The following is a 13,978-nucleotide window of genomic DNA, read 5'->3' on the forward strand; positions in this document are numbered from 1 at the left end:
ATTACAAAGAGTCCAAAATTCCGTGGTAAGGCTATTAAAGAACCTCAGTTCCTTTGACTACATTTTTCCAGCACCTAGTGCACTGGCTACCTATAAAGAAGCGGGTCATCTTCAAACAACTCCATGGCATGATCCCCCACTACATGGCAGGAAAGCTTCTGATCTACCACCCACCTAGGCCGCTCTAATCCCAACAAGAACTCCAGCTGTGCATTCCACTAACGAACTGTCTCCACTTTGAAACTACCCAGAAATGATCCTTTTCCCATAGCATGCTAAAATTGTGGAACCAGCTCCCTTCTACCACAGAACAACTGACAGCCTTTTACCCTTCCAGAATGCAGTGGACACACACTTATTTTAAAACCAGCACATATCTGACTTAAGACTCTAACTGACCAAGTCATGGCATACCTGGATCACTTTAAGTTGCCTGGAACTTATGGCTTATATGACATCTGAAGTCCTACTGTTTAATGTTTGCTTACTTTGTCCAGTGTCTTCAGTTATATTGTGAATGTATCTTTGTAACTCGTTCTGGGCTCCTGGGGAGAACGAGATATAAATCTAACTAACTAAGAGGAATGCCCACTCCCTCCTACCAGCAGGCCTGCCTCTTCAAAATAGTGGGCCTTTTCCTTCCCAGTGCATCCTGGGAGGCACTAGGAGGAGCCTAAGGTCCTGATTGACCCAGACGCCTAACACCCCTCCCTCTAGTGGCTTTGGTTGGGGCCTTAGGCGCCTGGTCTAATCAAGGCCATAGGTCCGTTTCCAGTGCGTCCTGGGATGCACAGGGAGGGACACAAGACTCTGATTGGCCCAGGCGCCTAAGACCCCCTCCTCCTAATAGCCTTGGGAGGGGCCTTAGGCCCCTTCCTGGTGCACCCTGGGATGCACTGGGAAGGGGAAGGCCCACCATTTTAAAGAGACAGGCCTGCTGGTGGGAGAGACTAAGCTTCCCTCCTACCTGCCTTCTTAACAAGGTATGGGAGCCAACTAGACCACCAGGGTGGGAGAACCTTCTTGCAAGAGTATCCCTCCTGCCAATCTTCAGTATGGGGGTGTCCAGGGGTCTTGCTGGCAGGAGGGAGTGGGCATCCTTCCTGCCAATCTTCCACATGGGGTTTGGTTGGGGCAGCATCAGAGGGGGGCAGCAATGGCAGGGGTGGGCACTAGACCACCAGGCTTGTTTTTGTGCTCTGCAGAGGGGGGAGGGAAATGGGTGCATTTGTTTTTGGTGGCGGGTTTGAGCTGCTTTACTTTCCTGTCAGTGACTGAGCTCAGGTTGACAGGAAAGTAAGGATATGACAGTTTAGAGCCTGCTGTTTAAATATCGGCCCCGATTCCTCATAAATGGAGGGGCGTTCTTTTTTGAGAATCGCCCAGAGAACTTGTTTTAATATTAATGACCATGCTTTACTACTACTTGTTTTAATATTAATGCATTGTACTACATTTGCATAGTATAATCGGAGGCAGCTAGAAAGCACAGAAAAGACCACAGGGAGCCATTTTGAGAATCGGGAGGTAAAATATATGCATTTAAAATCTGGGCATCAATCCTTTTGTAGCCTAAGATGTGAATTGCTAAATCACCTGATGACTTTGAGATTCATGGAACTACTTCAGATACAAAGGCTCAGGTCAAGAACTGGTTATTATTTACTATTAATTACCCAATACGGTATTTGGCCATCTAATAGGGTAAAAAACAAACAAACCCCAAAACAACTTTATATAAATTAAACATAGGTTTGGCATTCTCAACATGAACCAGTCAGACTATGAAGTGGCTCCTCTGATGATATCAAAGTGTCTTCTTGGGCTCTCTGCTCAAGAAGATAGGCCTTCTTCCGAATTACATTAGCAGAACCTCAAACTGTAGAAGAAATGACTGCAGTACCGAATGATCGTTTTGCCCTGGCATGGCATGCAAAATGTATCAGGCAAATTGCCCAGAAAGTGTGAATTGCAGAACATATGCAGATATGCCAAAGCTCTAAGGCACTTCAGGGCCAAATTTTGATGCCTGGCCAAAAACCAAGTTTTTCGGAGGGTGCAAATTTCCTCAAAGACCAGTAAATAGACAAAATCCCCATGACTTAAAACAGCAAACATTTTGACCGCCTTCCTTTTTAGGTATACTCATCCTTCTGCAGTCTGAACATCCTAAGCAACCTCTTGTACGTTCAAAAAGGAAGAGCAGAATTACTCCTTGATCTCCAAATACCGACTCTTGGGAGACTGGCCAGGCAGTCTTCCAGACACCTCCACTACAGTTTGAGATCTCTCATCAATCTTGAATTGTTGCTCTCATCTGCCTTCACCTTTGAACCTCCATGGTAGTTAACAATTTGGGGTGAGTTGGGGGCGGGATTGAACTTGCTCTCCTTCAGAGTATACTCTTGAATTGTACAGTCAAAGTAACTGAGGTGCAGTTACTTAATTATGTGACCACCAATATGACAAAGGTCAGCACCCGCAGGCTTGTCAATGAGCTGAAAAGCTAGCTTTTTGCTGAATCTCTCATGTCTGTGAGGTACCTCTCCTCTCAGACAAACCTGCTCATGTTAACAGCATAAAAATCACATATCTAAATGTTATAGCCTTTGTCCGAACATTTGTAGCACTTTGACTATGTGTAACAGAGCTCATCTGGCAGTGCTTAGCCACGTTCCGAATGCCCTCAGAACATAAAAGAACAAGAGGGCATTTGGAAAAGTTGAAAGGGGATAGATTCAAAACAAATGCTAGGAAGTTTTTCTTTACCCGGCATATGGTGGATAACTGGAATGCGCTTCCAGAGGGCGTAATAGGGCAGAGCACAGTACTGGGGTTCAAGAAAGGATTGGACAATTTCCTGCTGGAAAAAGGGATAGAGGGGTATAGTTAGAGGATTACTTCACAGGTCCTGGACCTGTTGGGCCGCCGCGTGAGCGGACTGCTGGGCACGATGGACCTTAGGTCTGACCCAGCAGAGGCATTGCTTATGTTCTTAAAGAACCAATGTGATGTCAAAGGATGAAAGATTTTCTGAACAATGAAGAGACAGATACAAACTGCAATCAAGACAAAACTACCAGAGAATTAGAAGTTGGGATCAAACCTTAAACTAAGGTGGCTATGACGAAAAAAGTCCAAACAATTTCACTTGTTAAATGGCCTGATTTATTCATGTCTTTCCCTACAGACAGAAAAGCCTACATAAATCAAGTACTAAGAGCAAAAAAAAAATCCTGACTAGTCCAAAATGCAGAAAAGGTCACACAACTAACAGCCTCTCTTTTTACCTACATGCCATAAAAAATCCCCCACACACACTTTCTATAGAAAATCACTTGGTAAGGATGAGTTTCTACACAGAAGACATGAAAGAGTGAGGAGCATGCATATAGGGCTTAAGGTTCAAGTTCTTAAACAAAGACCTTTGTATCAAAAGAAGATTGTAGTTTAAATCTTATTTAAAAAATCATAATAAATACATATTTAGCAACATAAAATTTAGAACAGGAAAACAAAATAAACAGAAATGAAAAATAAGCATGGAGATGGCTCACTCACAACTCACTGCTGAGGTGGTAACGAGCAGGCAGCCCCAAGGTATCAACACAGCCTTCAAAAGTACTGTAAAACAGAAAGAAACTCAATGCAAAGTAATGAAAAAAATATCTAACATAATTACAATGTAATGCAAATGAACTGTAAACATAAAATGCAAAACAATGAAGCAAAAATATTCAACACAAATGTTTTCAATGAGATAAATATACAAAAGTTTTGCCTTGCTAGTTTAGGGCATTAGCTGGACAAACACACTGTGTTAATTGCCCATTCACTCACACCTACTGTTCAACTAAATTTAGTTCAAATTGTGGTATGTACAAAATTTAGCTTGACAACACCTAAAAAGCTGCATTGGGGATTTCCTGGGGGTAGCTTTGCTAGTCTGTGCTGGTATTCAGGTCTAGCCTGCTTAAAAAGTTATCCCAGTGAGTGTGTCCTGTGAACATTAGCATACTCGGCCTAAATTTGTTTGGACTGAATAGCTGTATAAAGTTAACCAGATAAGGATCAGCTCTGTTGGTTTATGGTCAGTCACACTCAAAAAGCATATTTGCGCTGCCTTTTTGGGTCAATCAAGAAGAAATTAGGCTTACCTGCAAATTTGATTTCTTTTCGTCCCACCAGACCAGTCCAGAACCTGTGGGTTATGCCTTTCGACCAGTAGATGAAGACAACCAAAAGGTTCTGTGTGCTTCACCCAATAAGAACACCATACAGTCAGAATGCTCATTATTTTGAATGAGCAAGCAAGAGATCCTTTGGTTCAAAATGTCACATTAATTCAGCATTAATACACATGCTATGATCCCTTCAAAAATTAAATGTGAAGTTACATTATTAGAGAAAAATGAATACTGCTCATAACTGGAATGAAAGATCAAGATTACTGTAAAATAAAGTGACTAGCAAGATTAAAACATAGTAGGGTCAGTCTTTGTACTGGTCTTGTGGGATTAAAAGAAAGAAAATTGGGAGATAAAACTTAATTTCTCCTTTCTTACTGTCCTCATCAGATCAATCCAAAACCTGTGGAATGTTGCAAAGCAATTTCCAAGATGGATGGGACTTCAAAATTTCTGGCCAAATTATTTCAACCCAAAGAGCAGTACTGTATACACTTAAATATCCTGCAAATAAAAGGAACACTATACTCAAACTATAGCAGCGTATTGGAAGCTGATCACCTTTATTATAATCATATGCATTACAGACTACAAGGCTATTTCATCTTTCCTGGATGATATACACAGATTAAGAATGGAGATGAAGGAAACAATTGAACTGATGTTTCTCTTCTTGATTACGAACAGGAAGGCAGGCAAAGGACCTGATCCATCCTTTTGGAGAGATTTAATAAATGGAGACAGGGCAAAGGCTTCTTGAATGTAGACACATACGAAACAATTTTTTTTGAACAGCAGGACAGATCCCTCTAGAATGGTGAGCAGTTTGCAATCACTTCCTTCAAGAGTGATTCCAATACCCCCTAAACTGTACCGTTCCCTCGGGTTTTTGCAGCCCAAATGCATGACCTTGCATTTCTAGCATTAAATTTTAGCTGCCAAATTTCAGGCCATTCGTCAAGCTTCGCCAGGTCTTTTTCATGTTATTCACACCATCTGGTGTGTCTACTCTATTGCAGGTTTTGGTACCTTCTGCAAATCTTACCCGATAACCCTTCAGCAATATCTTTTATAAAAATGTTAAAAAGAACAGGCCCAAGAACAGAACCTTGAGGCCTTGGAAACATGAAACATTGGGCACGGGGAGGAGGGTTGTGCCCCGAATCAGAGAGGCCGATTTTTTTTAAAAATACACATCGATTCGAATTGATTCACCCAAAGTGAATCGGTGAGTCGATTTGAATCGGAAATCGGGCAGCACTACTCAGCACCTACTCAGCACCTCTTCAGGACAAAGAGCAATTGATGTCTGGGTTACCTTTTTGTTAGCTGTGCTTCTAAAGTGAAAGTATGTCACCTACACCTCTTGGATGAGTCACCCTGCACTGATCATGACCTTTTGACTTTTCCCTCTGTAGGGCTACCAAGTAAGCCCCAGAACTGAATCCCTGCTCATAGCTTAATTTTGACTTGTGAAAGATGCAGTAGCTAATTAATAAGAGACTCAAGGATATCTTTTTCTCCAGATTGATGATAAGGCCTCCAGGTGGAAAAGAGTCGCAACTGAAAAACTCCATCAGAGACAGACAGCCATTAGTAGACTAACTCTTATAGCTGCAATTGAAGGAAGAAATTGTCTGGCTCTGATGCATTAATAGAAGGTTATGGTAAAACAAGAGCAATTGTAACATATAAAGGAATGCATTACTCCCAGAAAATAAATCCCAAATAGTCTCCAACACTGACCAGCAAGTGAGGAAGAAGCCCCCTCTTGAAAGAGAGTGAGATTTGCAGCTGACCTTTTTGAGGCAAAATCAGGCTCTAGTGCAACAAACACTTTTCTCATGATTTCACCAAAGCACCACAACACTGCCTGGTCAGTGAGAAAGAGCTATCAGTTGCTCAAACATAAGTGGAGATAGGTCAAGCTGAACTTTCAACCAATTCTGTACATGAGAAATTCTAGCAGGAAATGAAGCACCCAGTGGTGTAGTAAAACGGGGGAGGAGGTGACGTGGCCACCAGCACCTCTCCTCCTCTCTGATCCACTGCCACGCGCACGCCTTCCCTTTCTTAACTGATACCTACTTAGGGCCAGATACACAAAGCTCCCACACCATGGTAAAAAAAATACCATGGTGGGAGCAATTTTTCTTTTACCAGCGATGCTCAGCATAATAGCATGCAAATTATATGCATGCTGTTTGTGCAGAGAATCGCAGGTAAAAGGTGGAAGGAACTATGCCTGGCGCTTGCTCCTCCTCCTGCCTGCCCTGTCAAAAAAACAAAAAAAGCAGCCCTTGCTCTCCTTGTACACCTGACCATCATCTGAGCCTGCAGGACTCCCCAAAGCCGCGTCCTGCCGATCATCTCAACCGGCAGGCAGGGGCTGCTTTTTTATTTTTTTTTAATGGGCACAGCTGTTGTGCTCACACAGCTGCGCCCATTAAAAAATAAAGAAGTCATGTGAGCCCAAAACAGGGACCCCCCTGATTGGAAATGAAAGGGGAATTCCTTTTGAGCATTGCTAGGAGAGTTCATTTAAATACTAATGAGCTCCTAAGCGATGTATTTGCAAAGGGTTTTGATGGTTTGGGAAGAAGGGGGACACATGCACAGCAGTGGGTGGGGGTGGCGCAGAAGTTTGCCTCTACCCAAGTGCCCCTACCCTTGCTATGCCACTGAATGCATCAAGCCTCAATGTAAACTACTTGCCTCTGTTACTGAAGTAACAGCAATGTGAAACAGGATTTTCTGAAGGAGGTATGGTATAGTGGTTAAAGCTTCAGCCTCAGCACCCTGAGGTTAGAAACATAGAAATAGACGGCAGATAAGGGCCATGGCCCATCTAGTCTGCCCACCCTAATGACCCTCCCCTTCCTTTGCCTAGCGAATAGATCCCACGTGTCGATCCCATTTGGCCTTAAAATCAGGCACGCTGCTGGCCTCAATCACCTGCAGTGGAAGACTATTCCAACGATCAACCACCCTTTCAGTGAAAAAGAATTTCCTGGTGTCACCTCGTAGTTTCCCGCCCTTGATTTTCCACGGATGCCCTCTTGTTGCCGTGGGACCCTTGAAAAAGAAGATATCTTCCTCCGCTTCGATGCGGCCCGTGAGATACTTGAACGTCTCGATCATGTCCCCCCTCTCTCTGCGCTCCTCGAGCGAGTATAGCTGCAGTTTGTCTAACCGTTCTTCGTACGGGAGATCTTTGAGTTCCGAGACCATCCGGGTGGCCATTCTCTGAACCGACTCCAGTCTCAGCACATCTTTGCGATAATGTGGCCTCCATGCTTCTTCCTGTGACCCTGGGCAAAGTCACTCAGTCCTCTACTGTCCCAGGTACGTTAGATAGATTGTGAGCCCATTGGGCTTGAGTACCTAAATGTAAACCACTTAGTGAACTTTGATAGGTAGTATATAATGCCCTGAAATTTACCTTAGGCAGTCAGGCTTAGAGCAGTGTTGCAGCCTTAACAACCCCAAAGCAAAATTTGCTGCCAGTGACAAAGGCTAAAGACCCTCGGGAAGTCAGCAATGAGAAACCTTTCCCCTTAATCACAGAGTGAGTAAATAGCGCAACGTAAACTTTTCAAAGTTACAAATAATACAGCCAGCTCTACAAGTTACCAGTCCTAAAGAACTAAAATCAATTGTTTTTCACAACTTGAAGCCTCCCTCGAGGAAAAAGTATTAGCAATTGCAGGATGGGAGGATAGAAAAGATCAGACTTCTCTGAGCTATATATCCCAGTTCCACTCAAACCCTCCCCAGCAAAAAAAAAACAAAACTGAGCTCAGACTTAAAAAGCCCCTCCCCTCTTCCAAGATCAACTGAAGTTCACGTCTTCAAAAAGCTCAGAAATTATTCCAGTGACCAGTCCAGTCCAGGAGCTGCACAGGTACATCATCATCCATCCTCTGGAGACAGAGAAACACTGTATATACTTGAATATAAGCTGAGATTTTGAGGTCCAAAAAGGGGATGTCTGCTTATTTTTGGGTCAGCATAACCCCCTCTCCCCCCCTGGGCCTGCCGTAAAACCTGGTGGTCGAGTGGTAAGCAGGACAGGAGGGATTCCTTCTGCCTCCTATCCCACTCAACTGTTAAACTTTACTTCCCTCACCTCCCTGGCATACCTTTAAAATTCCCGGTGGTCCAGTGGTGAACCAAAGCAGGAGTGGTCTTCCTGTGCTCCTGCCCCATGAAGAGCCATTAGTGATTGGCTGGTACAATTGAGGCCTACAAGGCATCGGGAGAGAAGGAGGAAGAGGGGACAGGGCACAAGCATGGAGGGTAGGAGGTGGAACAGGGTACAGAATCTGGCAGGGAGGGAGGGTGGCTGGGTGCAGAGCCTGGCAGGGCAGGAATGGAGGGGGACAGGGAACAGAGCCTGGCAGGGAGGGGGGACAGGGTGCAGAGCCTGGCAGGGCAGGGTACTTGAATATTAACACCCCCCCCCACACCCAGGTTTATATTCAAGTCAACCTTTTTTCTTCCTTTTTGGGGGGAAAAAGGTTACCTCGGTTTATATTCAGGTCTGCTTATATTCGAGTATACTTGGTACTACGCATTCTAAGGCTGCATAGTGCCCTTATTGGGTGAAGTATGAGAGACTTTTTCTCAAAGTCTCATCTGCTACTTAACAAGCATAATCTACAGGTTTAGAAATGGTCTGGAGAGGAGACAAATGAATGAAAAATTTGTTACACAATCTTAATTGCCAAGCATTTCGCCACTGCAAGATGTGCATGTCTGTAAATCACAGGTCTCTGGAATGACCTTACTATCCCGCTGCGGAACCTGAGCTCCCTCCATTTATTCCGCAAGCAACTAAAAACCTGGCTCTTCTCTAACATGTAATTTCTTTTCCCTTACTTTTCCACTCGATTTATAAACTTATGTAAACCTTTTCCTACCCTTTCTCATTTTTAAGTTCTTGTAAACCGTGCCGAGCTCTACTTCCGTGGAGATGATGCGGTATATAAACTTAAGGTTTAGTTTAGTTTAGTGCAGGGGTGTCCAATGTCGGTCCTCGAGGGCCGCAGTCCAGTCGGATTTTCAGGATTTCCCCAATGAATATACATGAGGTCTATTTGCATGCACTGCTTTCATTGTATGCTAATAGATCTCATGCATATTCATTGGGGAAATCCTGAAAACCCGACTGGATTGCGGCCCTCGAGAACTGACATTGGACACCCCTGGTTTAGTGTATATATATAAAATTCTATGAACAAAAGACAAGATGTGATGGTAGAAAAGATAGTGACGTAAACAATATTAGCAACTCACTTCTTAGCAATGCAACAAGAAACAAAACTAAACAAAAAACTATACAAAAAAGGAGTTTACCACTGAAAGATATCTGGGAAGCAATGACTACATACACTCACAGTCTAAGCAACAAAGTTTATGATCTACAAGCCCTGATGTTAGAGGCAGATCTGGATATTGTTGCTATCACAGAGACATGGTTCAGTGAATCCCATGGATGGGATGCTATCATACATACCTGGATATAATCTTTTTTAGGAAGGACAGAGATGGTAAAAAAGGTGGAAGGTAGTTCTCTATGGAAAGTGACTAAATACAGGGGACCTGGGGAGAGGAAGGAAGAAATGATATGGATCGCTCTGAAAAGATGATACTTCTATCTACATGGGTGTAGTCTACAGACCTCAACAAATTGATAAAGATCTGACTACAGATATCCAAAAGTTTGGAAAGAGGTAGTGCTGCCAGATGCAGACTGGAAACTTCCATCTGCGGAATCAGAAAGAAGTAGGGAGATTATGGATGCCTTTCAAGAGGCTCTGCTCAGACAAATGGTGACGGAACCCATGAGGAAAAAAGCGATACTAGATCTGGTCCTCACAAATGGGGAGAGTATCTCTAATGTTCAAGTGGGTGCCCTCCTGGGAAATAGCAATCATCAAACGGTTTGGTTCGATATAACTGCTAAAGGGGAGGGTAGCCACACAAAACTCAAAGTCCTAGATTTCAAATGTATGGACTTTAGTAAATGGGAGCATACCTGAAGGAAGAGCTGTTAGGAATGGAGGACATAAGAGAAGTGGAAAAACAGTGGTTTAAGCTGAAAGGAGCAATAAAAATGGCTACTGCCCTTTATGTGAGGAAAATAAATAAAAAACAAGAGAAAAAGGAAACCGAAATGGTTCTCTAAACTTGTTGAGGAGAAAATAAAGGCAAAAGGGCTGGTGTTCGTTAAATATAAAAATACCCAAGAAGAGAAGTATAGAAAGGACTACTGGGTGAAACTGAAAGAAACCGAGAGAGAGATACGTCTGGCGGAAAGCGCAAGAGCAAATGACTAAAAATGTAAAAAAAAAAAGGAGACAAAAATTTTTTCAGATATATTAGTGAAAAGAGGAAGATGAAATGGAATTGTGAGTCTAAAAGATGATATGAACCGATATGTGGAGAGTGGTGAGGAAAAAGCAAATGTGCTAAACAAATACTTCTGTTCTATGTTCATGGAAGAAAATGGAGTAGATTTGTTTTGGTTTTCAGTTGTAATATCAGGTGGGGTTCACCATTTTCTACTTTGTATGATGTTATCCTGTGTCTACTTAGAGGTATTTGTAGGCAGAGACTGGCCTTGTTATTTTTCTTGTGATGCTTTTCTTAGTGCTTTGTATTGTAACTATGCTTGCTGTTATCTAATATAATAAAATGGTAAGTCGCACATGCGTACTTCCTAAGCGTGCGTCCGTTTTCTGTGAGCTGTAGCTAGGAAGTGCGCATGCGCGGCTCACCCCCCTGCCCTCTCCGTCGCCTCCCGCCTCGTGACAGTTTTCAAAGAGGCGCGGGATTCTTTCAACGCGGAACCACCAGCCGTTAAAGCTCCTGGCGCTGACTCCCGACGGTGGAGGAGAGGCAAGGTAGAAGAAGATTTCCGCTGCCCGGCACCCAAGTCCTTTGCCGCCCCCCCCTTCCCTTACCGCGGCCCCGACTGGCGATTTCAGCAGCGTGTCCAGCAGTCTTCACACGCTGCTTCAGGCCCTTCTACTGCCCTGATTTGCTCCGGACGTGCCAAAGTAAATCAGGCCAGTAGAAGGACCCGAAGCAGCGTGTGAAGACTGCTGGACACGCTGCTTGAATCGCCATGTGTAGTCGGACCCGCGGGAAGGGAAGGGGGGGCCGCCAAAGGACTCGGGCCCGCGTTTGTAGTCGCTACTGTGGGAAGGGAAAGGGGGTAGAGGAAACAATAATGCTGCTGCACAGGGAACTGGTGTGGGGGAGGGAAATGGAAGGGGGAGGGAATGTTGCTTTCAACAGACAGACAGAGGGACGAAGGGAGACAGAAAGACAAGAAGAAAGACATTGGGGCAGGTGCACAGGGAACTGGTGTGAGGGGAGGGAAATGGAGGGGGAGGGAATGCTGCTTTGGACAGACAGACAGAGGGAGGAAGGGAGACAGAAAGACAAGAAGAAAGACACAGGGGCAGGTGCACAGGGAACTGGTGTGGGGGGAGGGAAATGGAGGGGGAGGGAATGCTGCTTTGGACAGACAGACAGAGGGAGGAAGGGAGACAGAAAGACAAGAAGAAAGACACGGGCAGGTGCAGAGGGAACTGGTATGGGGGAGGGAAAGATGCTGCTGGACAGGGGGGAGGTAAAACAAAGTGAGAATGGCTGCTGCTGCATAAGGAGAGCTGTGAAGGGGTGGTGGTGGACACAGGGGAGGTAAAAGGAAGGGAGAATGGACAGGGGGAGCAGGCAAGGGGTGGTGATGGACAGCCAAGGAAAAAGAAAGAAAGAAAGCGGCTAAGGAGAGAGAGAGAGAAAAAGAAATAAAGAGAGACACACACACATATATTCTAGCACCCGTTAATGTAACGGGCTATAAGACTAGTTATATATAAAATTTCTAATAAACATTTAAAAAGAAAAAAAAAAGATTTAAGAAAATGGAGTAGATTCTGCGCCATTCATGGAGGACAGTGTTTATGAGCAACTTGAAAAACTGAAGGTGGACAAAGCGATAGGACCGGATGGGATCCACCCCAGGATACTGAGGGAGCTCAGAGAGGTTCTGGTGGGTCCTACTAAAGATTTGTTCAACAAGTCTCTGGAGACGGGACTGATTCCTGAAGACTGGAAAAGAGCAGATGTGGTGCTAATTCACAAAACTGGTCGCAGAGATGAAGCGAGAAACTACAGACTGGTAAGCCTCACTTCAGTTATTGGAAAAATAATGGAAGCGTTGTTGAAAGAAAGGATAATGAAATTCCTGGAATCTAATGGGGTCAAAGAATCCGAGGCAACATGGTTTTACTAAAGGTAAATTATGCTAATTGAATCTGATTGAATTTTTTTATTGGGTAACCAGAGAATTGGATCAAGAACATATGCTAGATTTCAGCAAAGCCTTTGACACGGTTCTTCATAGGAGGCTCTTGAACAAACTTGACGGACTAAAATTAGGACCCAAAGTGGTGAACTGTATTAGAAACTGATTGACGGACAGACGCCAGAGGGTGGTGGTTAATGGAATTCGCTCGGAGGAAGGAAAGGTGACAAATGGAATCCCTCAAGGATCGGTGCTGTGACCGATCCTGTTCAATATGTTTGTGAGCGACATTGCTGAACGGTTAGAAGGAAAGGTTTGCCTATTTGTGGATGATACCAAGATTTGTAAGAGTAGACACTGAGGAGGGAGTGGAAAACATGAAAAAGGATCTGCAAAAGTTAGAGGAATGGTCTAATATCTGGCAACTAAAATTCAATGCAAAGAAGTACAGAGTAATGCATTTGAGGATTAGAAATCAGAAGGAGCCGTATGTACTGGGAAGTTTGAGCTGAAATGCACGGATAGGGAGAGGGGCCTTGGGATGATAGTGTCCAAAGATCTAAAGCCTTGGGGTGATAGTGTCCAAAGATCTAAAGCCAAAGAAACAGTGTGACAAAGCAGTGACTGTTGCCAGAAGGATGCTCGGCTATATAGAAATTTGATGGCAGATAAAGGCCAAATGGCCCATCTAGTCTGCCCATCCGCAGTAACCATGATCTCTTTCTCTCTCCGAGAGATCCCACATGCCTATCCCCAGGCCCTCTTGAATTCAGACACAGTCTCTGTCTCCACCACCTATTCTGGGAGACTGTTCCATGCATCTACCACTCTTTCTGTAAAAAAGTATTTCATCAGATTACATCCTATGCCCCCTCATTGCAGAGTTTCCTTTCAAATGAAAGAGACTCTACTCATGTGCATTTACATTACGTAGGTATTTAAATGTCTCTATCATATGTCCCCTGTCCCACCTTTCCTCCAAAGTATACAGATTGAGATCTTTAAGTCTGTTCCCATAAGCCTTATCTCAGGAATCTCAAAGTCCCTCCTTGAGGGCCGCAATCCAGTCGGGTTTTCAGGATTTCCCCAATGAATATGCATTGTAAATCGCTTTGCATTTTGAACAAGCGTTTAATCAAAAACCGGAATAAACTTGAAACTTGATTGGAGAAATCCTGAAAACCCAACTGGATTGCGGCCCTCAAGGAGGGACTTTGAGACCCCTGCCTTATGACGAAGACCACACAACATTTTAATAGCCTACCCCTGGACAGACTCCATCCTTTTTATATATTTCTGAAGGTATGAATAAACATGTGGCTAAAGATGTAGTGTATCTAGATTTTCAGAAAGCTTTTGATAAAGTTCCTCGTGAGAGGCTCATGAGAAAATTAAAGAGTCATGGGATAGGTGGCAAAGTTCAGCAGTGGATTAGGAAGGCAGACCTTAGGAAATAGGAAGACTGGGCGTC

The 13,978-nt window shown here is 44.0% G+C and overlaps 1 protein-coding gene across 3 annotated transcripts in view; it reads right to left on the reverse strand.

The window, feature by feature from the left end:
- TTBK1 (tau tubulin kinase 1) overlaps nt 1-13,978 on the reverse strand; it is a 542,632-nt gene that overhangs the window by 372,803 nt on the left and 155,851 nt on the right. The window contains exon 1 of one of the 3 annotated variants that reach the window (XM_033936264.1): nt 3,562-3,624. The exons of 1 other annotated variant lie outside the window; for it this stretch is intronic. The gene's annotated coding sequence lies outside the window, so the exon portion shown is untranslated. Of the gene's footprint in view, nt 1-3,561; nt 3,625-13,978 lie in introns of those variants that run through there. One more of the 3 variants, XM_033936266.1, reaches the window with a different exon arrangement.

Source organism: Geotrypetes seraphini, chromosome 3, assembly GCF_902459505.1.
Source record: "Geotrypetes seraphini chromosome 3, aGeoSer1.1, whole genome shotgun sequence".
NCBI classification, from domain to species: domain Eukaryota; kingdom Metazoa; phylum Chordata; class Amphibia; order Gymnophiona; family Dermophiidae; genus Geotrypetes; species Geotrypetes seraphini.